The 26,453-nt window shown below is 44.6% G+C and overlaps 1 non-coding gene and 1 pseudogene across 1 annotated transcript; both read right to left on the reverse strand.

Annotated features, from left to right (window-relative positions):
• Positions 1–3,365: 3,365 nt before the first annotated feature.
• LOC129484973 (large ribosomal subunit protein eL37-like) lies at positions 3,366–26,426 on the reverse strand (annotated as a pseudogene).
• On the reverse strand, positions 13,419–13,480 carry LOC129485544 (U7 small nuclear RNA). Its single transcript, XR_008658688.1, has one exon. It is a non-coding gene; the product is annotated as a U7 small nuclear RNA (small nuclear RNA).
• Positions 26,427–26,453: the final 27 nt, after the last annotated feature.

The raw sequence follows: 26,453 nt of genomic DNA on the forward strand, positions 1-26,453 counted from the left end.
ATGGTTAGGACCACTTTTTTTTTTTTTTTTTTGAGACAGAGTCTTGCTCTGTCACAGGCTGGAGTGCAGTGGAGTGATCTCGGCTCACTGCAACCTCTGCCTCTTGGATTCAAGTGACTGTCCTGCCTCAGCCTCCCAAGCGCCCACCACCACACCTGGCTAATTTTTGTATTTTTAGGAGAGATGGGGTTTCGCCATGTTGGCCAGGCTGGTCTCGAACTCCTGACCTCAAGTGATCCACCTGCCTCAGCCTCAGAAAGTGCTGGGATTACAGGCGTGAGCCACAGCACCTGGCCAGGACCACCTTTTTAAGTCCAAAATTTAACCAAAAATTTTCACTTAAAAACTATTTACTGAGCTTTGGAGCCCTTTGGAGCCCACAGATTGTGCAAGACAGGAGGTTGGGGTGGATGGGGCTAGAAATCCACTCTCAACATGCTTGTCATCTAATGTCCACGTGGTGGCATGACATCCAGGTATGATGCCCCAGGCCAGAACTGATGCCCACCCCTGTCCCCACCTTGAGACCTTGAGTGACCTAATACAAAACACCAACCTCACCAAGTTGTTACAAGCAAAATTCATCAGAATAGAGACTCCCCCTGTCCCAAAGAGACACTGCTTCCAAGAAGCCTTTCAGCTCACCATTCAGTACTTGACCTGCTTGTGACCAGATGAGGACCTATTCCTTTCCCAGCTTTTGGCAAAGAGTCACTTCGGCCCACCCCGCCTAGCCCAAGTTGCTGACCTCATGGGTGAGGGTGGAGACATACCTGGAGAGGGATCTTTCACCTATTTCCCTGTTGCACCTATAGGTCCCTACAGGGTGCAGGTGCAGTCAGACTGTCACACGAAGACTCCTCTCGGGCCCTGGGGGAACTGGACTGGGCTCTACCATGCTAAAGGAGTTTACAATTCTGTCCAGTGTCAGGGGTACCTGGCGTTCCTCCTCAGGGAGCCCTGGGCCGCACCAACAGAAGGCATAGGTTGTGATGTGGCCACCTTCAGGAAGAGGGAGTGGTTGCCTCCCTGAGTTCTGGGACCATCCCTTTTGGAGGCCCCTCCACTCGGAGAACAATCTACGAGACCCCAGAAGCACCCACAGACTCTCCAGCTAGGACCTGAGGGTGGTTTCTGAGATGACCGGGAGACTGTTCCTGGCTATGGGATGGGGCATACTTGGTGGCCCCAAATCACAATCCCTGGCAAAGGAGCCCACCTGCCCCAGCTCCCGCCCCCGCCCCACAAGCAGGGATTCTGGTTCCTATGTCCACCCAGCCTCTCCCTGCCTCGATGTCTCAGTTGCAGGGTAAAGGTGAGGACAGACCCCTCCTTCCCTTTGTGGGCGGCCCAGGGCGGTTTCCGGCTGAGTCAGCCCCATGGGGAGAGCACTGCTCTGACCAGTGGTAGAACTGGCCCGCTCACTTCCTCCCCAAGCTGGGAGGTCTGGCTACCCTGGAGGCTGCCCTGAACTGCTGCTCAACCCCTGCAGGTCAGGGCGCCTGCTGAGATCTCTCCCTCCTCCTGGGACAAACAGTGTTATCCCCGCATTTACATTACTTCCCTGGCTCTGACTTTGCTAGTAAAGCAATTATTTACTGCTAAGAGGAAGGACTTTTCCCCATGAGAGCTCCCTTTGACTCTCAAGAGGCAGGGGGCAAGGGTATATACACACACAGGAGGCGTACAATGAGAGGGAGTGTGAGAAATAGTTAAAAGCACGGATTCTAGCATCCTAACTTGGACTTGTCCTGATTCTGCCATTTTTGGGGGCTCTGTTATTCTAGGTGAGTTCTTTCTCTCAGAGGCCAGTTTCCTCATTTGTAAAATGGCTAATAATTATGATGGCACTTTTTTTAGGATTACTATGAAAATTAAATGAGACAAAACATGGAACACTCTTACATGGTGCCTGGCACAGAATAGGAGCTTAGTACATGGCTTTAAAATGTGCCTTTCAGGACAACACTTAATCCCGATGGGTGGGGATTTCACACAAAGTGGAAGGTATGTTAGGGTAGGCAGGTTTTGTATTGCTGCCCACACTATATTGAATAGACTACAGCGTGCTTCCTGTGACCATTTCTGTTTCTTTTCTGGATATAACAGTCCTAATTAGAGACAAGCTGGGAATTAGGATGCAAATAGCATTTCCTAAAACTCCTAAACATGCCTCAATCAATCCCCATCTCTGTCCACACACAGAAGGTTGCATCTTGGTCCCCTGGAGCCACAGGCCAGAAGCCAACCTGGATGTCTCTTTGTTCCCTTTATATAATAAAAATCAGAGTCTATTGATCTTTTCTAATCATAGACTATAGATTCTTTCCTTCCTCTTTGTCTTTGTTGCCCTTGCCCAAACTACAGTCAAATTCTGGAGGCACCAAAAATCTCAGTGGAGGCAGAAAAGATGAATAAGAGCTCAACAGACAAAGAAAGGGTCATTTCAAGTTTTGAGAGCAGTACAAGCAAGGCTCAGAGGCTTCCCATGACATGGTGCTCCGTGGAACAAAATGTAGCTCTGTATATAGGAACAGAGGCCCAAGCGGAACAATATGGCATGATAGCTGGGCACACAAACATGCGGCTACACTGCCTGGGTTTGAATTCCAGCTCCATCACTTATTAGCAAGTTATTTAAATTCTGTGCATCTCGATCCCTCATCTGCAAAATAGGATCATAATAGTGCCCACCTCTAAGGGTTGTTGGGAAGATTAAATGTTCTGATAGATGGAGAGAACTTAGTATAGTGCTGGGGCATAGTAAGTACCCCGTAGATATTACTGTTCCCAATTCATATGTAAGTGTTGGGGCAGCCCACCCTTCACCATTCAACTCCAAGTCCACTTTGCACAGGAAGCTTTCTTCAATTAATCTGAAATGGCTGTCACACATCACCCCAATGTATTCACGCACTCTCATTTGTATCAATGTTTTGTTTTGGCTTTTGGTTTGTGTGTGTGTGTCAGGGTCTCACTCCTGTCACCCAGGCTGGAGGAGAGTGGCGCAATCATGGCTCACTGCAGCCTGGACTTCCTGGAGTCAGGTGATTTTCCCACCTCAGCCTCCTGAGTAGCTGGCACTATAGGCGCACACCACCACGCCTGGCTAATTTTTGTATTTTTTTTGTAGAGACAGGGTTTCACCTTTGCCATGTTGCCCAGGTGGGTCTCAAACTCCTAGGCTCAAGCAATCTGCCCACCTCGGCCTCCCAAAGTGCTGGAATTATAGGCGTAATATTAATGTTTTTACAAACTTATTCTCCAACTCTGGGTTGGGGATTGTCACATCAACAGAGAGGGAAGCTTACTGCAGAAAATTAGGGAGTTGTTTTGTGACACAATGACTCAGTTATGCATTCAACTTTCGGTCAGCAAATATTTATTTATTTATTTTTTGAAACTAGAACATTTATCACATGACTAGTCATTGAAATTCTTAAGATGAATTGGATGCTGCAACAGCTACCCTCTTGGGTTTAGGTGTGTTCCTTTTTGGAATCTGCGCCTCAATCTGTGGCAAACAATTTTTAGGTGTCTCATTCAACAAGCCCCGGTGGTATTTCGCCATTTAGCCTTGGCACGCAGTTATATTTCCTCTTGTGTTTGGCAGGGTAGCCACATTTGCCACAGGTCGTCTTCTGGAGGTGGTGGGCCTTAGAGCCACAGTGGTGGCACAATGTGTGTGTCTTACTGTGATGCTTTCCAAACGATGACATTCCCTTCATCATCTTGCTTCTGCAGCTGAGACCAAACAGACTGGAAGATAAGGCACTTCCACCACATCTGGTCAGCAAATATTTACTGAACACTTACTATGTGTCAGACACCATCTTCCTCATGGCTTCCCCTAAAGCTCCATGTAGGAAAATTAAGCATGAGGGTGATTGATTAAAGGGTCTCGGAAAAACAAACCTTTGTGGCTAACATCCCTCCTCCTAGCCACCTGCAAGATTTAGCACTGATTACCCATCTTCAAACCCCTTGTATTAGTCTGTTCTCACACCACTATAAAGAACAGCTGGAGACTGGGTAATTTATAAAGAGGTTTAATTGACTCACAGTTCCTCATGGCTGCGGAGGCCTCTGGAAACTTACAATCATGGTGGAAGGGGAAGCAAACACATCATTCTTCACATTGTGGCAGCAAGAAGAAGTGCGGGAGAAGCCCCTAAGAAAACCATCAGTTCTCATGAGAGCTCACTCACTATCTTGAGAACAGCAGCATGAGGGTAACTGCCCCATGATTCAATTACCTCCCACCAGGTCCCTCTGAGGACACATGGGGATTATGGGAACTACAATTCAAGATGAGATTTGGGTGGGGACACAGCCAACCCATATAATCCCTCTTAAAAATAATGCATTCTATCTAGGCTGCTGTAGCGGTTCACACCTGTAATCCCAGTGCTTTGGGAGGCTGAGGTGGGAGGAACACTTGAGGCTAGGAGTTTGAGACCAGCCTGTGCAACCAAGCAAGACCCTGTCTCTACAGACAAAAAAATTTAATTAGCTGGGCACAGTGGTACATACCTGTAGTTCCAGCTACTGGGAGTGGGGCAGGGTGCTGATTTAGGAGGATCACTTGAGCCCAGGAGGTTGAAGGCGCAGCAAGCTATGATTGCACCACTGCACTCCAGCCTGGGCAACAGAGAGATACCTTGTCTCTAAAAGTAAGTAAATACATAAAATAAATAAATAAATAAATACAGCTGGGTGTGGTGACTCACACCTGTAATCCCAACACTTTGGGAAGCCAAAGCAGGAGGATCACTTGAGCTCAGAAGTTCAAGACCAGACTGGGTAACACTGAGACCCTGTCTCTATAAATAAAAAAATTAAAAAATTAAAATAAAAAAATACAACTAGTGCATTCTGATTGGGTCAAGGTTCTAATTTACCCAGAGAGGTCATACATCAATTATCTAATAGCATAGGAATTCCATTATCTGATTAACTAATCTTCTGTCTACAGCTGTACCACCCTGAACGCCTGATCTTGTCTGATTAACTCATCTTCTGGAGCACATGGATCCATAACGGGCTCCAGTGGGGCTGAGAACACTAGAAATTATCTGCTTGTGTATCTGTACTATTTCCCCCTGGATTCAATTTCAGGCAGTATAGGAACTAGAAAATCAGACACTATTCCCACCTAAAGCATGACAAACATTCCTTTAAATGCATAGCAGAGCTTGAGGGTGGAGGAGGGAGGGAAAGCTACAGGGACAACAAATAAACAAACAAACAAAGCAAAGAAATGAGAACCCTGAAGCTGTGGCTGGGTTTGGGGGAGGGGGCGGGGAGGGGGCTGTTCAGTAATGTTGATAACCAAAGCCTGCCATAAAGCTGGGGCCCATCAGCAAAAGGAGGAGAAAGGGAAAATTTATCTGCTTCAGCCATAATTCTGGACCTGAAAAAACATTTCCACTGAGAATTTGCAATCCTGGGCTTCAGGCATATTTGCAAACAGAATGCGTACTGTGCCTGGTCTGGGCAAACACAAGATCAAACATGAACAAACATTAGCGGTGGATTGTTAGTTCTTTGAAGAAGCTTTGCAGAGATTCTCTGGAGGAGCTACAGTTAACCCAGGCTATGTATGATTCCCACACAAAAAGTTTGGACAAGTAAAGCTCAAATGCAAAAAATAAATCACACAGAAACAAGCCTACATGAGCAAATGCCAGCATACCCAAGAAACAGCTGCAAAATACCCTTTCCATTTTCCTATAACAGAATTATTAGGTATGAAGTAAAAAATAAAAATTTAAAAAATGTTTACAGAAAAATAAAAATAAACTGAAAACATGACAAAGAAGCCATATGCTATCAAAACAGATGAGATTTGAAAAAATAAATCAATAGAACATCTAAAACTGAAAGCCATGATGATCAAAATTAAAAACTCAATGGGCAAGTTAAACAGCAGATTAGATAGGATGGAAGACAGAATTAGTGAGTTAAAAAAAATACAGAAACAAAAACAAGCCAAACTCCCTCCCCCACACGATCTAAAAAGTTTGCAGAATGAAGCAGAGAGGGACAAAAACTTGGAAAATATGAAAGAAATATTAAGAGACATGAAGACCAAACTGAGTAAGATGAACATGCATCCAGTTGAAGTACTGTAAGAAGAAAACAGACGTTGTATAGCCGGGCGCGGTGGCTCACGCTTGTAATCCCAGCACTTTGGGAGGCTGAGGCGGGCGGATCACGAGGTCAGGAGATCGAGACCACGGTGAAACCCCGTCTCTACTAAAAATACAAAAAATTAGCCGGGCGTGGTGGCAGGCGCCTGTAGTCCCAGCTACTTGGAGAGGCTGAGGCAGGAGAATGGCGTGAACCCAGGAGGCGGAGTTTGCAGCGAGCCGAGATCACTCCACTGCACTCCAGCCTGGGTGAGAGAGCGAGACTCCGTTTCAAAAAAAAAAAAAAAAAAGAAGAAAACAGAATAGAGAGAGGCAATATGCTAAGAGATAGTGGCTGGAATTGTCCAGAAGCAATGAATGACATGAAACCCTCACCTTCTATCATCAAGGAAGCTAGATGACAAAGGAATAATATTTTTAAATGTATAACAGTAAATAACAGGTCAGGCATGGGAGCTTACACCTGTAATCCCAGCACTTTGGGAGGCTGAAGCAGGCAGCTTGTTTGAGCCCAGGAGTTTGAGACCAGCCTAGGCAACATGGTGAAACCCCTTGTCTACCAAAAAAAAAAATTAGCCAGGCATGGTGGAGCATGCCTGTGGTCCCAGCTACCTGGGAGGCTGAGGTGGGAGGATTGCTTGAGCCTGGGAGGCAGAGGCTGCAGTGAGCTGAGATCACATAACTACAATTCAGCCTGGGCAACAGAGCGAAAACCCTGTCTCAAAAAAAAAAAAAAAAAAAAAGTAAATAACTAGCAAACTAGAATTTTATACTTAATCAAGATAACATTTAAAAGCAAGAGGACCTATGGAATGGGAGAAGTATTTGCAAATCATGTATCTGATAAGGGACTTGTATCCAGAATATATAAAGAACTTCTACAACTCAAAAATAAAAAGACATATAACCTGATTTGAAAATAGGCACAGGACTTTTTTTTTTTTTTTTTTTTTGAGATGGAGTTTCACTCTTGTTGCCCAGGATGGAGTGCAATGGCACAATCTCGGCTCACTGCAACCTCCGCCTCCCAGGTTCAAGCGGTTCTCCTGCCTCAGCCTCCCTTGTAGCTGGGATTACAGGCACCCGCCACCAGGCCCAGCTAATTTTTTGTATATTTAGTAGAGACGGGGTTTCACTATGTTGGCCAGGGTGGTCTCGAACTCCTGGCCTCTGGCGATCCACTCACCTCAGCCTCCCAAAGTGCTGGGATTACAGGCGTGAGCCATCGCGCCCAGCCACTTTTTTTTTTTTTTTAAGACAGAGTCTTGCTCATCACCCAGGCTGGAGTGCAGTGGGGTGATCTCGGCTCACTGCAGCTTCTGCCTCCCGGGTTCAAGCAATTCTCCTGCCTCAGCCTCCCAAGTAGCTGGGATTACAGGTGCCTGCGACCATGCCCGGCTACAATTGTGTGAAGGATTTGAATAGACATTTCTCCAAAGGAGGCTTACAAATAGCCAATATCCAGATAAAAAGATGTTCAACATCATTAATCATTAGGGAAATACAAATGAAATCCACAATGAAATACTACTTAACAACCACCAGGCTGGCTAAAATTTAAAAAAGTAAAGACAATAACAAGTGTTGACAGGATGTGGGGAAATTGCAACCTTTATATATTGCTGGTAGAATTACAGAATGATGCAGCCACTCTGGAAAACAGTTTGGCAATTCCTCAAAATATTAAACACAGAGATACCATATAACCCAGCAGTTCTAATCCTAGTTGGAGACCCAAGAGAAATGAAAACATGTATCTACACAAAAACGTGTACACAAATATTCATATCAGCCTTATTCATAATAGCTAGGGTGGAAACTACCCAAATGTCCATCAATTGATGAATGGGTAAACAAAATGTGGTATATCCATACAACAGAATATTACTTGGACATGAATGAAATTCTGATACAAGCTACAACATAGATGAAACTTGAGAACGTTGTGCAAGTTGGAAGAAACTGAGGCAGGAGAATAGCAGAGAAAGCTGGGGCAAAGCAGATCCTTGGACGTAAGCTAGCTTAAGCAGTAGCAAAAGCAAAACATGCAAAATAGCAGAAGTAGAACATACAAAATAAGGGAGTAAGTAGTATGTACATAAGGGAGTAAGCAGTGAGTTGAAACATGCAAGATAAGAAAAATAAGAAGGACTTGCAGTAGCAATTTGGTCACAAAAAATAAAAGTAAAGACAAGCAATTTGGTCAAAAGAGATAAAGTAAGGTTGAGCAAGTGGAAAAAAAATATATATATAAAAGGCCATGAAATGTAACAAACTGGGACTGATACCACTTGCAGGTCAGCCCGCTCTCTCCTCTCTGGGAGTGTTACTATGCATAACAAATTTTTGCTGCTTTGCTATGCTATCTGTGTCACGTCCAGTTCTTTGTTTGGGACAACAAGAGCCTGGAACTACACGGTACCATCCATTAACAAAACCAGACACAAAAGGTCATATATTAAATTATTCATTTATATGAAATGTCCAGAATAGTATTCCTTTGTATGGAATCTAAAAAGTATAGGCCTGTTGCATGGCTCACAGCTGTAGTCCCACCACTTTGGGAGGCCAAGGTAGGAGGACCACTTGAGCTCAGGGGTTTGAGACCTGCTTGGACAATACAGAGAGACCCAGTCTCTACAAAAATAAAAAATAAAAAAATTAGCTGGGCGTGGTGGCGCACGCTTGTAGTCCCAACTACTCAAGAGGCTGAGGTGGGAGGATCCCTTGAGTTGTGGAGTTCAAGGCTGCAGTGCGCTATGATGGCACTACTGCACTCCAGCCTAGGTGACAGGGCAAGACCCCATCTCAAAAAAGAGTTGTTGGTGTGAGAAGAGTAGAAATGTGTGCCTTAGGGGAACCCAGGAGTGTGGCCTGTACCCAGAATTACTCCCTGGGTAATACTGATGAGGGAGCTGCTCTTCTGAAGCCTTGTTTCTTCTGGTCCCTTGCACCTCCGCTCCCAGCTCACCCTGGTCTGCTCCCAGATATCCTATACCCTACAAGTACAGAGGACACCCACTCTTATCACCCTTGTGGTAGCCAGTGTCCTATAGCACTATCTGCCTGCCTTCTTCCCATCCCTTCCCCATGATCCAACACAGCCTTCTGGTGTCCTAAAAGGAGTTAGTCTGACATATCCCCAGCAAATATGTAGATGGCGTCAACTCATGTCAAAATCCTTTCCCCTCCCTATTTTACAAACCACTCCGCTCCATCTGTATTAGTTTTCTAGGGCAGTGGTAATAAAGTATCACAAACTAGGTGATTCATAACAATATATTCTCTCACAGTTCTGGAGGCTGGAAGTTTGAAATTAGGGCATTGGCAGGGCCATGCTGCCAACTAGGGGAGGATCCTTCCTTGCTTTTTCCAGTTTCTGATGGCCCCACACATTCCTTGGCTCATGGCACCCTAACTCTAATCTCTCTGCCTCTGGCATCACATGGCCATCTTCCCTCTGTCTGTCTGTGTTCAAATTTTCCTCTTCTTATAAGGACACCAGTCACACTGGATTAGGGCCCACCCTAATCCAGTGCCCCCTACTCCATATCCTTATTTGCAAATAAAGAGAATACTATTAGGATTGTGTGTGCATGGAACATAGGAAAATGGGCACTTTCACACAGTGTGCCTAGGAAGGCTATTTCATAGTATGGAACAAGAGCCTAAAAAGGTGTGCTGGCTGTGTGTAGAGGCTCACACCTGTAATCTCAACACTTTGGGAGGCCGAGGCAAGAAGATGGCTTGAGCCCAGGAGTTTGAGACCAGCCTGGGCAACATGGTGAGACCCCCGTCTCTACAAAAAACAAAAATAAAAGAACAAAAGTATCAGGAGTGGTGGTGTGTGCCTGTGGTACCAGCTATTTGGGAGGCTAAGATGGGAAGATCGCTTGAGCCCAGGAGGTCGAGACTGCAACAAGCCGTGATGGCGCCATTGCACTCCAGCCTGGGTGACAGAGCAAGATCCTGTCTCGAAAATAAAATAAAAAAACAAAGGCATGCCTTCTGGCTTTTACTCATAGGTATTAATCTTAAGGAAATAATTGGGCAAGCGTACAAAAATGTAAGTATAAAGACATTCATTGCCGCTTTGTTTAAAACAGTAAAAAGCACAAACATTCTAAATGAATACAAAGGAGAATTTATTTGCTCTTAAAGAGGTTGCAATTCAACTGAATTCTTTACTTTTACCTATGTTTCCTTCTCTTAGAACCACAACCCACTTGCAGATATTAAAATGGTGTCCTTCTATGAAACAATTAGAAACTTGAATATCGTTTGATGGTATTAGGAATTGCTGTTGCTATTTTAGCTGTGTAATAGTGTTTTAGCTTTGTTAAAAATGTGTAAACTTTATTTTTTTATTTTTTTTTCTGAGATAAGTTCTTTTTGTGTCACTCAAGCTGGAGTGCCGTGGTGCAATTACAGCTCACTGCAGCCTCAACCTCCCTGGCTCAAGCTATCCTCCTGCCTCAGCCTCCTGAGTAGCTGGGACTACAGGTACTTGCCACCAGGCCCGGCTCATTTTTTGTTTGTAGAGATGAGGTCTTCCAATGTTGCCTGGGCTGGTCTCGAGCTCCTGGGCTCAAGCGATCCTCCCGTCTTGGCCTCCCAAAGCGCTGGGATTACAGGCATGAGCGGCTACACCTGACCTCAAGTCTTCAGCTTTTACAGATGCATACCAGATATTTGCAGCTGAACTGACAGGCTGTATAGGATGTATTTCAAATAATACAGGAATGGGGAAAGCACGTGTGTGTGAATGGGGCAGAATTGGCCATAGGTTAAGGGTTGCTGGTGGCTGAAGATTGGATACGTGTAAGCTATTCTGCTCGTCTGTCTACTTTTGTGTATGATCTAAAGTTTCCATAATAAAAAGTCAAACAAAGTATATATCTAGTTGAATTCTGTTTTTGTAGAATCTTTTAGGTATCACAACTTCATAGGCGGTTCTATCAACACTTCTCCATTATGTAATTTTTCTAAAATGTCTGTTTCTCTAACTTAATTGTTTTCCAGGATGAAATAAGTATGAAAGTACTTGGGGGACTGACAGCCTTCTACATATAAAAGAGATTATTAGGACTCATTAATGTTCTAAATATGTACTATTGTACTCTTTAGTGGAGAAAGAATTAAGTTAAATTTTTGGCTTCAAATAATTCATAGTCTAAAATTCTCCTTGATTTACAATGACTTTTCTCAAAAAGACACTGCAGGAAGGGATATAATAAGACCATGTGTGTAAATGAGGCTGAGTTTGGTGCTGAAAAACTCAGCTTCCTTTGATCAGTCAGATCCCTGGAACTGGGATGGGGCAGGGACCATGTGTCCTATTCATTGCTGCATTTCCAGCACCCAGCACAGCCTCTGGCACAGAACATAAGATAATAATAATAGTGGTGATAATAATAAAATAGAACGAACATTTGTTGAGCTTCAGTGCCAAACAATGTGCAACTGCTTTGCCTGCATAATCTCATTTCATCTTCAAAACACTCCTACGGGGAGTGTCTCAACATCACACTGAGAGAAAACTGATGCGAATACTGAGCCTCAGGAAGATTAAGTTACTTATCCAAGGTCATCCAGTCAGAGAGTGTGAGGCTGGCTTTGAACTCACTTCTGTTTGTCCTGGAAGCCCCTGAAATGCCAACGTGAGAAATTCGGTCCTCTTAGTGTGTCTCTTCTTGCAGGGACAGTGAGGACAGCAGGATATTGGAGCTTGGTGACACTTGCCTCTGCAATTCCCTAGGCAGCTCCCCCAGCTCAGATTCTACACCTTCAGGCTACTTCCTGTTGTCTTTTGAGTCCCCAAACAGACTTTTGTACAGAGAAAAGAAAACACTCACTAACCAATAAGCACAAGGCCTGGCGGGTTTATTTATTTAATAAATTGAAGTTAATTAATAAGTGTTTATATGTCAATTTTGTGTTTTTACTAATTTGAGTTATTGTAACTGTATATATTATATAGTATATTTTTATTAATTTTTTTTTTTTTGAGACGGAGTTTCGCTCTTGTCGCCCAGGCTGGAGTGCAATGGCACGGTCTCGGCTCACTGCAACCTCCACCTCCTGGGTTCAAGCAATTCTCCTGCCTCAGCCTCCTCAGTAGCTGGGATTACAGGCATCTGCCACCATGCCCAGCTAATTTTTGTGTTTTTAGTAGACATGGGGTTTCACCATGTTGGTCAGGCTGCTCTTGAGCTCCTGACCTCAGGTGATCCACCCGCCTTGGCCTCCCGAAGTGCTGAGATTACAGACATGAGCCACTGTGCCTGGCCATTTTTATTAATTTTTAACTTTTATTATACGCAAGTCATATATAAACTTAAGTGATTTGAGTGATAAGGCCCAGAGCCTTGTCATCTAGGGGTGTGATGATACTATCAAGCTTCCAGATCTATCAGTTAAATAATTAGGAGGTAGGAGGGAAGAAGTGTCCTAAAGGCAAGTAGTTCAGTCTCCAAAATGCCTTGCCCAGTGGTTTTTCATAGTTGACATTTAATAAATAGTTGTTGAATAAATGACTGTGAAAAAGAAGAAAATAGTCATAAACAAAATTGAAAGTAAATAGGCCAGGTGTTGTGGCTCATGCCTGTAATCCCAGCACTTTGGGAGGCTGAGGCAGGAGGACTGCTTGAACCCAGGAGTTCAAGACCAGTCTGGGTAATATAGCAAGACCCCATCTCTACTACTAAATAATAAAAATTATTAAAAAAAAAAAACTAAAAGCGGCTGGGCGTGGTGGCTCACGCCTATAATCCCAGCACTTTGGGAGACCAAGGCAGATGGATCACTTGAGGTCAGGAGTTTGAGACCAGCCTGGCATGGTAAAACCCCGTCTCTACTAAAAATACAAAAATTGGCCGGCGTCATGGCACTCACCTGCACTCCCAGCTACTCAGGAGGCTGAGGCAGGAGAATTGCTTGAACCCAGGAGGCAGAGGTTGCAGTGAGCTGAGATCATGCCACTGCACTCCAGCCTGGGTGACAGAGTGAGACTCTGTCTCAAAGAAAAATAAAACAAAACAAAACAAAACAAAAAAACTTAAAGCAAATAGGCAGGGAAATATTTTCGTAAGTACAATAACAAGGTCTCAATTTCTTAATATATCAGGAACTTGGGAAATTGATAAGAAAAGCATGAAATCTTCAAAAAATGATAATGCTAAATAAATGCAGAATGAATAAATGAAAGAATAAGTGGGGGCTAATAGAGAGATACCTTTCCTGGAATTTAACATGTTAATTTTTTTTAGGGGCTTTCCAGTAAAGACCTAAAGGCCTGCTAGACAAATTCTCAAAGAGCTGTAACACTAACACGTTAATTTTGCAAGAGTACATCGGGGACCATATGAAGATAAGGGGACCTCAGGTATGTGAAGGGGGACTTAGAAAATGCAAAGAGCTCAGCTGCAGAGCTGGCTTAAGCCTTTTTCGGATGAACAAGAGGACAGGAAAGGAATTGCTGCATGGCCTGGCAGAACGATCAGATGTCCCAAGTTAGGGAAAGTAGACAGAAAAATCAGAAAGTATAATACACTGGTGAGCTCCCTGCTTTGGAAGCAGGAATGTGGCTTTGCTGGGAAGCTACGCTTTGAGGAGGAAATCCAACTCTACAGGTAGACAGCAGTTTCCCAACAGTAGAGTTGGGGAGATAGCTGGAGGAGGAGGAGGAGGAGGAGATGGGAAAGGGCCTACCCGGAGTAAGGCCAGCTCTGTTCATCCCTGATGGGTGGGTCACAGTGGCCGAGCCTCTGGGACAGGGTTAGGGGAAACCTGGGCTCTGATGACAGCGGCAACTTCTCAGTCCTGTCTGGCACATAAAAATAGCTTTTCCTTTCTCAGTCCTGTCTGGCACATAAAAATAGCTTTTCCAGGTGATGTGACTCTGAGGCTTAGCCAACTGCAGGCCTGGTTACTGTGCTTGGTTACCGGCCTTTGCCCTGTCTCCAGATCTTGGAATGACTTTGGCTTTACACACTTCCCCCTAGGGGCCTCATAAGTGAAGCCTCATCCTCAGGAGACAAGGGTGACTTTTTATAGTGTACCCCCTTTGTGGGAAGGGTATGCTGACCTTTAGGAGTGCAGGAAGGGCACTTCCCTCCTTTCTTGGCTTAGAAAACGTAGGGGAGCTCAGCTAGCCCATATCTACTGTTTCCTGGGTAATTCACTAAGCCAACCAAAGAACCTGAACTTCCTGCAGTAATGAGGCCAACATACAGTCTCAGGTACACAAAACCACCAGGAGTGACATGCCTCTTGACTCAGAGACCTACCCCAGGAGTCTGTAAAAGCTGCACAACCAGGCCCAGGCCCTCAGGGTACCAGAAGTCACATGAACAATGAGAACATCAACAGGCCTGAGGCCATTGACAGATGCAAAGTTTCCTAGGGTACACACATTTGCCCTAATATACACACACCTGTCCTGATTTACATACTCAGAGCCCCCTGGGCAGTACACATCCCATGATGCCCTGAGCTCCTTATTTGGGGTAGAACCCCCTTTTAGAGCTAGTACCCAGGCTGCTCATTTTCCTTGCTATCAAAGGAGATTCTCCACATGCCTCTATTCCTCCTTCTCCCTGATTTCTCCCTGTTGTGCAGATAGAGAAGTGGCAAGGGACAATGGTGATTTTATTCCAGAAGGCTGAGGAACCAAGGCTGCAAAGACTCTATAAAAGCACTTAGTTATAGAATCTAAACAGCTAGAAGGAATGTTTAGAGCCATTATCGAGCTCAGTCAGTTTGTTTTCACGATAAGGATCCTGAGGCTAGAGAAGCAAAGAAGTTTACCCAATGCCCCAGGCTGGGCAGTGGCTGAGGCTGAATTTGATGATACAGGTGGGATGGGCAGGTTCAGTCTAGCTAGAGAATTTAGTTAGCTCAGGGGTGGGGTTGGCTTACTAATTTTTTTTTTTTTTTTTTTTTTTTTTTTGAGACAGAGTCTTGCTCTGTCACCCAGGCTGGAGTGCAGTGGCGCGACCTCAGCTCACTGCAACCTCTGCCTCCCAGGTTCACGCCATTCTGCCTCAGCCTCCTGAGTAGCTGGGACTACAGGCGTGTGCCACCACACCCAGCTAATTTTTGTATTTTTAGTAGAGATAGGGTTTCACTACGTTGGCCAGGCTGGTCTCAAGCTCCTGACCTCAGGTAATCCACCTGCCTTGGCCTCCCAAAGTGCTGGGATTACGGGTGTGAGCCACTGCATCTAGCCTGGTTTACTGATCTTTAGGGCGTGTGAGTGACAAAGATTGGTCCACTGATAACAACTGAGCATCTGGTTTGCACAAGGCACAGACTGAGAAGCAAATATATTTTTAAATCTTAAAACAACCCTCTCAAAGTTACAGGAGATAACTAATTAACAGAGAAGATCGATGAATACGGATGATGCTTACAATACATTTTTAAAATTTTATTTTGCCTGGGCGTGGTGGCTCACACCTGTAATCCCAACACTTTGGGAGGCCAAGGTGGGTGGATCACTTGAGGTCAGGAGTTTGAAATCAGCCTGGCCAACATGGCGAAACCCTGTCTCTACTAAAAATATAAAAATCAGCCAGGCATGGTGGCAGGTGCCTGTAATCCCAGCTACTCAGGAGGCTGAGGCAGGAGAATCACTTGAACCCAAGAGGCAGAGGTTGCAGTGAGCCAAAATCACACCAATGCACTCCAGCCTGGGTGACAGAGCAAGACTCCGTCTCAAAAAAAAAAAGTTATTTTGGATTCAGTGGGTACATGTGCAGATTTGTTACATGAGTATATTATATAATGGGCTTCTAGTGAACCCATCACCCAAACAGTGAACACTGCACTCAGTGAGTAGTTTCTCAAAAGGGACTCCCTTTGGAGTCCCTGGTAAGAACTTCTAAGAATAATACACAAGACGTTCTCTAGACAGAACATGCTTATCAACTGAGAGGTATAAACATCGAACGCCGTATCAGCAAGCGATACTCCAACATGCAAAAGAACCCAGGATGGGGGACTGGGGAGGTTTCCAGGGGTCAAATGGGAGAGCTGGGAGCCTAAGACACCAACAGTTTTAGCTGACTTTCAGGATCTGTCAGGCGAGGGGCTGAGGGGTTCGGTGTGGGTAGAGCTTTGGGCCTTCATCGTTGACAGGAGGGATTCTGACTGGAGAGCTTTTTCTCCAGTCCTTTAGCCAAAGAGGAAGGATTATCGAGAGAAGGAAAAAAGGGTGGAAGTCTCCTCAAAGACCAGTTGTCCTCTACCCTTCATTACCCTCTCTCCTGACAGCAGCCACTGTCCTTCTTGGCTAAGAAAAGAGGCAGCAGGAACAGCCCCCTGTCCTCCTCTAGCCGAGTTGGAGCACAGCCACGGAGTGAGTTGGCTGGCAACAGAAATGTCTGGGCATCTGTGTCTGGGGGAGAGGTGCCAGCTGTCTAGGCAGAAAGAAAATGTGCCCATGTGCACACACACGTGTGTAAAGGTAGGGCATGTGTGTGTGAACACATGCAGCAGAGGGAAGAGCAGCTGTTGTAATTGTGAATGACAACAGCACAGACACCAGGAGAACCCCGTTGTCTCCCAACCCATAGACTCAGACTCTGCCTCCCTGCCAGGAGCAAGACACCCATCTCCTCTGGTAGCACCTCGACCATCTACCAGGCAGCAATGGAGCTCATTTGAGGCCCGGCCCTTCTGCAGTTAACCTGGGCTCTCCCATGCTCATAGAGCCCACTGTGACCACCAAGAGAAGGTGACAGCAAGGAGGAAGGCTCCCTCTATGTTCTAACATTCAATGATTTTATGGTTCCATGAGGGAAAGAGAGAGCAACGTGTCAATACACAGATTTATCCTAAACTGCTGGATGGAAATAACTTGGAGAACAGCATAGAATGAGCAAACTCTTAAATACATGTCTCCAGTGAGTTTCCTTTTTGATTCTAATTACCTCCATAAGACAGAAGACTGTCCCCAAGCCTATATTGAGATGAGAAAATAGAGACTTCTTCACCCCAAATCTTTCCTAAGGTTTTCTTATTTACATACTTTTTCTTCTTATAATACATGCTCATAGTAGAAAAATTGAAACTCAGGAAACTATAAAACCTCCATAATCCACCCCATCCTCACTTTACTTCCACAGGCCCCAGATATGCCTGCTATGGGATGCCCCATCATGTTAAAATGCACCCACATCTCACATCTGAAGTTACTATGCTGAGTTGAAACTGTCTAGTTGGCCAGGCGCGGTGGCTCATGCCTGTAATCCTTGTACTTTGGGAGGCTGAGGCGGGTGGATCACTTGAGGCCAGGAGTTCAAAACCAGCCTGGCCAACATGAGGAAACCCCATCTCTACTAAAAATACAAAAAAATTAGCCAGACGTGGTGACAGGCAGCTGTAATCCCAGCTACTCAAGAGGCTGAGGCAGGAGAATTGCTTAAACCTGGGAGGCGGAGGTTGCAGTGAGCCGAGATCGTGCCACTGCCCTCCAGCCTGGGCGACAGAGCGAAACCCCATCTCAAAAAAAAAAAAAAAAAAAAAGAAAGAAACTGTCTAGTTAACATATATTTTACAGACCTTTGATTAAATGTTTATGAATTTTAGTTTTGTCACTTAAAATTTTTTGAAGCCAATATATTTTGTTTTGTATATCTCAAATATGTTTGAGAGTCCCTGAAAAGTCTATAGGCCCCAGGAACTGTGCTTATTGTGACTAATGAATAAGAGGACCCTGCCCAGTGAAAAATGTTACTATTTAAGAGTAGGTATACTGTTAGTCTCTCTCTCTCTCTCTCTCTATGCATTTATCATGGATAACTTATAGAGCCCATATAGTTTTGAATACTGTTTTTCTCCTACAATACATTGTTCATCCAGTATTTCGCAGACAGAGCTTGAGAGCAGAGGTCCGCTGTGTCAGTGGAGTCCCCCACCCACACCACAGCTTCTCAGTGCAGGTTCTAGGACCACACACCTCTTACGTAGAAAGGCTCTGAGAGAAACAGCTTGTCTCCCTCAGGACCTGAGCTTCACAGATAAGGAAACTGAGGCCTGAAGAAGTGACTGGCCCCAGGTGAGTGGTTAGTTAGTACCACAACCAGACTTAGAATTTAGGTTGCTGGCTCAGGTGGGAGGTGAAGAAGCCACTGCTTGCCTTGGGTGCCCTCTGCCCATCTTCCAGGGCCAACTCTCTGTGGGCACCTTCCTCTGGCGCCATACTGCCAGGCCCTCCCACTCCACTCCCGCCTCCCACTAGCTGCTCCAAGCTCTTGACCCAATTTCCCCATCCAAACTCCTGTGTTTGTTTTCCCTTCATTGTCACAATGTTGCTCAAGCTGTAAATTTATAAAATGTTAGTAAATTTTAATTTTTTTCTCTGATCATAAAAGTAACAGATGCACATGGGAGAAAATAGGAGGAAAAAAGGAGTTCATTATCATATCACCCAGAGATGATCACTGTAAAAATGCTGTGCAACAAACAGCAATAAATAGAATTAGAAATTGATCAGCTGCTCTGTCATTATTATTATTATTAATTTTTTTAGAGACGGGGTCTTGTCATGTTGCCTAGGCTGGTCTTGAACTCTTGGGCTCAAGCAATGCTCCCACATCAGCTTCCCAAAGTGCTATTACAGGTGTCAGCCACCATGCTTGGCATGTTCCTTTCAGTTATAAAGTATCTCAGATACATAAACATGATTCATTCATTCAACAAACATTTGTTGAGCATGTACTACATGGAAGGCATTGTTCTGGGTTTAGGAACATAGTAATTGACACAATAGTCCGAGTCCTTGTTCTCAAGGAGCTACATTCTAGCAGAGGAAGACAGATAATCAACAAATAAATATAAAACAGGTTTGTTGGTATTGAGTACTATGAAGAAAAAATAAAACAGGGTAAAGGAGAAGAGTAGGTGGTGAGTGTTACTGTACATAAAATGATTGGGAAAGCCTCCCTGAGAAATGACATTTGATCAGGGTCCAGAAGGAAGTGACAGAGTGAGCCAAATATTGAGTGAACATGTTTCAGACACTGAGGACATAATAGTGAATAAAAGTGACATTCCACTCTGGGCCACCGGTCCTCCTCTTCATTGTAGACACCTTGTACTATTTTACCTGATGGCCTGAAGACTGAATTGTACAGGAAGAGAAGGAAGAGGAAGAGCTACCCTTGACATTTTAATTTTTTTTGGTGGGTGCGGTGGCTCATGCCTGTAATCCCAGCACTTTGGGAGGCTGAGGCAGGTGGCTCACCTGAGGTCAGGAGTTCGAGACCAGCCTGGCCAACATGGTGAAACCCCAGCTCTACTAAAAAAAAGTACAAAAATTAGCTGGGTGTGGTGGCTGGCACCTGTAGTTCAGCTACTCGGGAGGCTGAGGCAGGAGAATCGCTTGAACCCGGGAGGTGGAGGTTGCAATGAGCTGAGATCGCACCACTGCACTCCAGCCTGGGTGACAGAGTGAGACTGTCTCAAAAAAATAAAATAAATAATAAATATAAATTTATTTATTTATTTATTTATTTATTTATTTAATAAGGTTGGTCTTGAATTCCTGACCTCAACTGATCCACCTGCCTTGGCCTACCAAAGTTCTGGGATTATAGGCATGAGCCACTGCGCCCAACCAACCCTTAACATGTTAATATACAGACTTAAAAAGTCTAAAATTGGCCGGGCGTGGTGGCTTACACTTGTAATTCCAGCACTTTGTGGGGCTGAGGCAGGTGGATCACTTGAGGTCAGGAGTTTGAGACCAGCCTGGCCAACATAGTGAAACCCCGTCTCTACTAAGAATACAAAAATTAGCTGGGCATGGTGGTGGGCACCTGTAATCCCAGCTACTCGGGAGGCTGAGGCAGGAGAATCGCTTGAACCTGGGAGGCGAAGGTTGCAGTGAACTGAGATTGCACCATTGCACTCCAGCCTGGGTAACAAGACCAAGACTCTGTCTCAAAAAAAAAAAAAAAAATAAGTCTAATATTAATCAATATTTACTTTCCTCCCAAATAAAAACATATTAAACTTTATCTTTGCTCACTGTTCCCATCTGAAATGTTTACCAATTTTTCAGTTTATCTTGTTATTTTTACTTTTCCAAATCAACCATTATTACTAAAAATAGTTTTGAGTAGTCATAATTTGTTTAGATACATCCATATGCTTTGTAAATATTTCCTTACCATTTTTTCTTGCATTTCCCTATTTCCTTTTGGGTTCAGTTTTCTTGTGTCTCAGGTTCATTCTTCAGTAGTTTCCACGGTAAGGGCCTAGGGCAGCTAACTCTGTTTTGTTTGTCATCTGAAGATGTCCTCAACTTGCCCTCCTTTAAAAAAAAAAATGACTTTATTCAGATATAGTTCACATATCAAAATCCACCATTTTAAAGTATACAATTCAATGGTTAAGTATATTCATAGACTTGTATAACTGTCAGCACTAATTTTAGAACATTTCATCACCAGCCCACACACCAAAAAAAAACCACCCTGTACCCACTAGCAGTCATTCCCCAGTCCCCTCTCCTCCAGCCCTTGGCAACCACTTACCTACTTTCTGTCTCTGTGGATTAGCCTTTTTTTTTTTTTTTTTTTTTTGGGACAGTCTCACTCTCTTGCCCAGGCTGGAGTGCAGTGGTGTGATCTCGGCTCACTGCAACTTCTGCCTCCTGGGTTCAAGCGATTTTCCTGTCTCAGCCTCCCAAGTAGGTGGGACTACAGGTCAGCACCATCATGCCCGGCTAATTTTTGTATTTTTAGTAAAGACAGGGCTTCACCATGTTGGCCAGGCTGGTCTCAAACTCCTGACCTCCAGTGATCTGCCTACCTTGGTCTCTGTGCTGGGATCCTCAAAGTGCTGGGCTTACAGGTGGGAGCCACTATGCCCAGCCCTGGATTTGCCTATTCTGACATTTCATATAAATGGAATCATACGATATGTGCCCTTTTGTTTCTGGTTTCTTTCACTTAGCATAATGTGTTCAAGGTGCATCCATATTATAGCATGTGTCAATACTTCATTTTTATGGCTGAATAATATTCCATTGTATCACGTTTTGTTTATCCTTTAGCCAGTTGACAGACATTTGGGTCGTTTCTACTTTTTTGGCTATTATGAATAATGCTGCTATGAACATTTGTGTACAAGCGTTTGTGTGTGAGTATACATCTTCAGTTCACTTGGGTATATATTTAGGAGCGAAATTGCTGGATCATACAGTAATTCTATGTTTAACTTTTTGAGGAACTATTCTAAAGCAGCTGCACTATTCTACATTCTAACAGCAACGTATGAGGGTTCTGTTTTCTCTACATTTTCATCAACGTTTGTTCTTTTCCAGGTTTTTTTGCTTGTTTGTGTTACAGCCATCCTAGTGAGTGTGAGGTGGTGTCTCACTGTATTCTATTTTTTATGTTCATTTTAACATAAACATAGCATACTGCCCACATACTATATACCCTTTTCATTTAACAATATATTGTGGAGATCTTGTCGATATGTACAGAACTTACTCTCTTTTTTTCTGGCTTTATGGTAATTCACTGTATGAATGCACCATCTTTTATTTAACCAGTTCTCTACTGATGGGCTGTTTTTTCCAGTCTTTCACTATCACAAACAGTGCTGCAACAACTACCTTTACACACTCCATTCTCTATATGTGGAAGGATAAATCCTAAAAGTGGAATTCTGGGCTAAAGGTCATGTGTATGCTTTTAATTTTATAGATATTGCCAAATGGTACTCAGTGGTCTTTTTTTTTTTTTTTTTTTTTTTTTTGAGACGGAGTCTCGCTCTGTCACCCAGGCTGGAGTGCAGTGGCGCAATCTCGGCTCACTGCAAGCTCCGCCTCCCGGGTTCACGCCATTCTCCTGCCTCAGCCTCTCCGAGTAGCTGGGACTACAGGCGCCCGCCACCACGCCCGGCTAATTTTTTTGTATTTTTAGTAGAGACGGGGTTTCACCGTGGTCTCGATCTCCTGACCTCGTGGTCCGCCCGCCTCGGCCTCCCAAAGTGCTGGGATTACAAGCGTGAGCCACCGCGCCCGGCCTCTCAGTGGTCTTTTTTAACACCTCAATGGTCTTGAGGTGTTTAAAAAACAAGTGGGGGTCAGGGAAACAATTATTGACAAATTGATTTCCATACTGAATGTACCAGTTTATACTTACCAGAAATGTAAGTACATGTTATTTAAATGAATACTGGATGATAAGATCAAATTTGTGAAAATACTTGTGTTCTTAGTATGGTACTCTTGTGTGGGTTGACTTCAGAATCACTTCTTTGGGGGAAGGGCAGCTTATAAAAAGCTTTCCTTTGTTGCAGTTCCAAGGAGGAGGTAGAGCCTGAAAAGGGCTTCTCTTGGGGCCCTTATCTACTTTTCGTTGGTGAAACAATGGGTACTCACTGAAGATGCTGGGTAAAATATTCATTATTATTCCTTCAGTCAACAAATATTTATCAAACGCCTACTATTTGGTGCTAGCTGCTGGAGATGGAATGGAAACAAAATCAGATCAAACACTGCTTTCACTGACATTTTCAGGCTTTTGAAGGGACCCAGACATTAATACAACTAAGGGTAAAGTAACACACTGGGAAAGAAATGTCTATCATGCCACTGGAGCCTGGAACAGGGTCCGAGGGTCAGCAAGGGTGACCAGAGGAAATATGTTTGAATTGAGATATGAAAAATGAGTAAAAGACTAGGTGAAGAAAGTCTCTTCTTCCTCTGGAGGAAAAAGCATAGTTAACAAATAAAGAAGGCTAGGTATGGTGGCTCACACCTGTAATCCCAGCACTTTGTGAGGCTGAGGCAGGTGGATCACTTGAGGTCAGGAGTTTGAGACCAGCCAGGGCAGCATAGAGAGACCCCATCTCTACAAAAAAAAAAAAGAAAGAAAAGAAAAGAAAAGAAAGGAAAGGGAAGAAAGGAAGAAAACAAAGAAGAAAGAAGAAAGAAAGAAAGAAAGAAAGAAAGAAAGAAAGAAAGAAAGAAAGAAAGAAAGAGAGAGAGAGAGAGGCCGGGCGCGGTGGCTCACGCTTGTAATCCCAGCACTTTGGGAGGCCGAGGTGGGCGGATCACGAGGTCAGGAGATCGAGACCACGGTGAAACCCCGTCTCTACTAAAAATACAAAAAAATTAGCCGGGCGTGGTGGCGGGCGCCTGTAGTCCCAGCTACTTGGAGAGGCTGAGGCAGGAGAATGGCGTGAACCCAGGAGGCGGAGCTTGCAGTGAGCCGAGACTGTGCCACTGCACTCCAGCCTGGGCGACAGAGCGAGACTCCATCTCAAAAAAATAAAAAAAAATTAAAAATTAAAAAAAAAAAAAGAAAGAAAGAAAAGAAAAGAAAAAAGAATTAGCTGGGTGTGGTGGCGGCAAAGAAAGAAAAAAAAAAGAATTAGCTGGGTGTGGTGGTGTGTACCTGTAGTCCCAGCTACTTAGGAGGCTGAGGTGGTAGGATAGCTTGAGCCCAGAAAGTCAAGGCTGCAGTGAGCAGCGATTGTGCCACTGTACTCCAGCCTGGAAAACAAAGTGAGACCCTTTCTCAACAACAACAACAAAGAAGAGAGGCAATAATATCTACCTCATAGCATCGTTAGAAAAATTAAATAATACATGTATTAGCAAAATGTTCAGCACGTATCAGTTACTTGAAGAATGATTATTTTGTTTCCACTCTTTCTTTCTTCTTTTTTTTTTTTTTTTTGAGATGGAGTTTCGCTCTTGTTGCCCAGGCTGGAGTGCAATGGCCTGATCGCAGGTCAGTGCAACCTCTGCCTGCCAGGTTCAGGTGATTCTCCTGCCTGGGCCTCCCAAGTAGCTGGGATTAAAGGCATGTGCCACCATGCCTGGCTAATTTTGTATTTTTAGTAGAGATGGGGTTTCTCCATGTTGGTCAGGCTGGTCTCGAACTCCTGACCTCAGGTGATCTGCCCACCTCAGCCTCTTAAAGTGCTGGGATTACAGGCGTGAGCCACCACGTCCGACTTCTTTTTTCTTTTTTTTCTTTTTTAAATAACCATAGTGAATGTTAAAATCCCAGTTCCCCAAGCAAAACATTACCACCCTAGTAATGTACTTACTTCTAAACTCTACCCCACACTGCCTTGAGTTGTTAGTTATCTTATCTTATTCAGGTCTTGTTTACTCAATGAGGTGACAAGCTTATTTAGAACAAGAATCTGGCTTTATACTTTTTAGCAAAATAATATCTACTATTTGTTGAGCATATATGACATACTCTTTATGGGCATTATTTCCAACCCTCACAACAACTCTGTTTTACAGATTATTTTCCTCATTTTACAGATAAGGAAACTAAAGTTCAAAGGGGTCAGTTAGCCTGGCCAAGGTGTTGAAGGCAGGACTAAATCCTGATGCAGGTAGCTACATTTGTAGCTGACAGATGGGAAAGCATAGAGCTACCCTCACCCAAACCCTTCTTATTTCCAACTGGCATGACCTTTAGACAGTGGCAGGGAATATGGGGAGAAAGAATTGTTGGAGAGGTGCCCATCCCTTCTTCCAGCTGTGTGAAGTATAAATTTAGAACTCAAACTAAGTAGAACTCAAACGGTCATTGTAGAATTCCTGCATTCATTCAGCAAGCCTAGGCTGCTAATGAGCAAAACCCCTCACTGGGAGTTTTGTAGTTGATGACACAGATAATGTTAACACTCATGGAATGTTTTTTATGTGCCAGGCATTGTTCTAAGTGCTTTATATGGATTAATTCATTTAATATCCAGGTTAAGACTGTTATGATCTCACAGAACAGCTGAGGAAACCGAACTACAAGAAGGTTAATGGGTTCGCCCAAGGCCTTCACCTGGCAAAGTAGTGGCGTTTGGATCTGGCAGTGATTTCGCAGCTTGAGACCTATTTAGTAACAGTGTGAGAGAAGGGTCACACAGTCAAGCAAAAAAAACAGAAGAAACTCTGGTATAGCGAAGGACCAAAAGTTCTGCGGGCTGAGCAGGAAAGTTGGTTCCAAATGTCTGCCTGCCTGCCAGCAGGCCTCCAGCCCCAACCTTCTGCTTTCCCGGCTTCCCCACTCCTCATTCCCGACAGACCACAGCCAGCCAGCCAGGAAAGGAGGGGAAAGGTCGCAGTGGGGATGGCTCCTCCCTCTCCGTCTTACAGCCCTTGTTCAGCAGAGCCCGCCGAGCTCGCTGAGATTTGGAAAGTCACAGGGTTCTTTCCCATCCGGCACGGGCCCTTGACCTGGGTACACGGAACCGCCAGTTCTAAAGCCACCAGCGGCCTTCCCTTCCACGGCGCGTACATCCCTTCCCGGGGTTCCTCCCCATTCCCAGTGTCTCTCCGGGACTCTACTTTCTGAGATCCCCCGTTGCGTGCTCTCAAGACAGATCGCACAGTCTTGGCGGGGTGGGTTGGGGGTGCTTAGTAAGGCAGCCCCGCCCCCAAATCTGGACATAAGGCTGGTCTGTGACCTCCTGACTCTTTAGTTCAAGCCGAAAGCACCCTTAAAAATCATCCAGCGGCCAGGCGCGGTGGCTCACGCCTGTAGCCCCAGCACTTTGGGAGGCAGAGGTGGGAGGATGGCTTGAGACCAGGAGTTCGAGACCAGCCTGGGCAACATAGCGAGACTGTCTCTATTAAAAAAAAAAAAAAAAGAAGAAGAAGAAGAAAGAAAGAAAGAAAGAAATCATCTAGTGGCCAACGTCTTCATTACAGATAAGAAAACTGAGGCCCATTTAAATACCAAGTGACTTGCCCATATGCAGTTAGGATCCCACACCAGGGCCAGGAGTATTTCACGTTTTCTTAAACGACACAACAAACTCTCATAGAACGCAGAGCTTGCAGGGCTTAATGTGGTGCACAAGGGCCTCACCATTCCAGAGATACCGATGGCGACTGAAACTCGGGATTTGGAATCTTGGTACCTCTATGAAGTGAAACAAAACCAGCTCTTCAGTCCTTGAAATGAAGAAAATAACGAGTGGGATGGGGTCTGGTGCCCTCTGACAATTTAGTGCTTGCCGAAATCTCTGGGGAAGAACCCACCCTCCACGGCGGGGCTTCACGGACACGAAGGCCGTCGGTGTTTTTCACCTACTGGGGAGGAGGGATATGTGCTCTCTGACTCCTTCAAATGTTTTCTACAGCAGAGATGGCAGTCGAGATTAATACACACGCCTCGTCTCACTCCAGAACACAATGACTCAAAACCACACGACGTGTACTTTTGGAAACAGCTCCGCGGGAGAGCACCTGGGACAATCCCCAAACTCCGTTGCCCGCGGGGTGGGGCCGCGGACGTGCGTCCCGTCGTGTGC

Source organism: Symphalangus syndactylus, chromosome 6 (assembly GCF_028878055.3).
Source record: "Symphalangus syndactylus isolate Jambi chromosome 6, NHGRI_mSymSyn1-v2.1_pri, whole genome shotgun sequence".
Classification (NCBI taxonomy): Eukaryota; Metazoa; Chordata; class Mammalia; order Primates; family Hylobatidae; genus Symphalangus; species Symphalangus syndactylus.